This window comes from Bidens hawaiensis, unplaced genomic scaffold (genome assembly GCF_021521415.1).
Source record: "Bidens hawaiensis isolate Kalapana, Puna unplaced genomic scaffold, B.hawaiensis_p1.1 tig00032526_1, whole genome shotgun sequence".
Taxonomy (NCBI): domain Eukaryota; kingdom Viridiplantae; phylum Streptophyta; class Magnoliopsida; order Asterales; family Asteraceae; genus Bidens; species Bidens hawaiensis.
Window position 1 is genome coordinate 155,215 of NW_027495561.1, and position 1,947 is coordinate 157,161.

Here is a 1,947-nt window from a genome sequence, read left to right on the forward strand (position 1 = left end):
ATCCTATCTTTCCCCGTCACTCTTACGGATGGGAAACACTCCCGCACAGAAGATGTGGACTTTGTCTTGATGAGGAAGCCACACCACACATACGACATTCTCTTCGGGAGAGACGGGATGGCAAGATTCAACGCCGTGGTATCCTCAGTCCACGGCATGATGGGATGGCCAACAGCTGAGGGTGTAGCGATGATCACCGGCATTCCCCAGGTATGCATCGCATCTGTCTCATCTAAACCCAAACCAAAGATGGCTAAACCAACCATCACCGAACCAGAAAGATGGGCCTTCAACGGCAAGTACCCTGACCAGGCCGTCACCATTGGCCCAACAATTGTTGATCCCACACGCACCTTACTCAAGCGCTTATTACAAAAACACGCTGACATCTTCGCGTGGACACCAGCTGACATGACTGGTGTACCCCGAAGTAAGGCAGAGCATAAGCTCAAATGCGATCCGGCTGTTACGCCGATCGTATAAAAGCGCAGAGTAATGGGGCCAGAACAAACTAACGCGTGTAGAACCCAAGTCAAGGAACTCCTTGACGCAGGCATCGTACGCGTTAGTAGATATCAAACTTGGGTTGCAAATCCCGTTATGGTACCGAAGAATAACAAACAATGGCGCATGTGCATAGATTTCAAGGACTTGAACAAAGCATGCCCCAAAGATTGTTATCCGTTACCCGAAATTGATCTTAAGGTGGATTTGTTGGCACCGTTCCGCCTTAAATGTTTCCTGGACGCGTATAAGGGGTACCACCAAATACACATGGCCGTTGATGATCAGGACAAAACCGCTTTTCGGACGCCCGATGGCACATTTTGTTACCAAATGATGCCATTCGGACTTAAGAATGCCGGGTCCACATACCAACGCCTGATGGACAACCAGTTTCATGCCCAAATTGGGAGGAACTTGGAAGTCTACATGGATGACTTGGTCATCAAAAGCCCTGACCCAGAAGCGATGTTGAAAGACATCGAAGAGACTTTCAACACGCTCAGGAAGATAAACATGAAGCTCAACCCGAGCAAGTGTGCCTTTGGAATGGAAGAAGGGAAGTTCTTGGGGGTCATCGTCACTAAAGATGGCTTCAGAGCGAACCCTGAGAAGGTCGAAGCCATTATCAAAATGGAATCACCTACTACCATCAAACAGGCTCAGACACTGAATGGACGACTAGTGGCACTTAATCGCTTTTTGGCAAACCACGCGGATAAGTCGTTTCCCTTCGTGTCAACATTGAGAAACTGTTTAAAGAAAACGCACTTCCGCTGGACACCAGAAGCGGAAGCAGCTTTTCAGGAGATTCGGTCACGCTTGATCGAACTCCCAACGCTGACAGCACCAAAAGCGGGAGAGGAGTTAATCCTATACCTTTCCGCAACTGATAGAGCAACCGGGGCAGTCCTGCTAGTAGAACGAAAAGGCATCCAGATGCCAATCTATTATGTCAGCCGTATCCTAACAGACGTAGAAACCCGGTACTCTACCCTCGAAAAATTAGTCTTAGCACTTATACACGCTTCACGCAGGTTAAGACGATATTTCCAGGGTCACCCAATCACCATTCTCTCCAACTTCAAACTTGCAAACGTTCTAGGCAAACCCGAGTTATCGGGACGCCTAGCCAAATGGGCAATTGAGTTGGGGGAATACGCGATAAAGTATAAGCCAAGACCAGCCATAAAAGGCCAGGTTCTGGCCGACTTTATTGCAGAAGTGCCTGCATCGCGGGAAAAAGAGTGCCAGGAAGAGGCTCAACCCTCTCCAGCACAAGACATCAATGATGTCTGGCGACTCTACACTGATGGAGCAGCCAGTAACGAGGGTTCAGGCGCAGGGCTAAAACTAACCAACCCAGCAGGCCAAGAATACACTTACGCTATTCGACTGGATTTTCCAAGTACGAATAACGAAGCCGAGTATGAGGCATTCTTG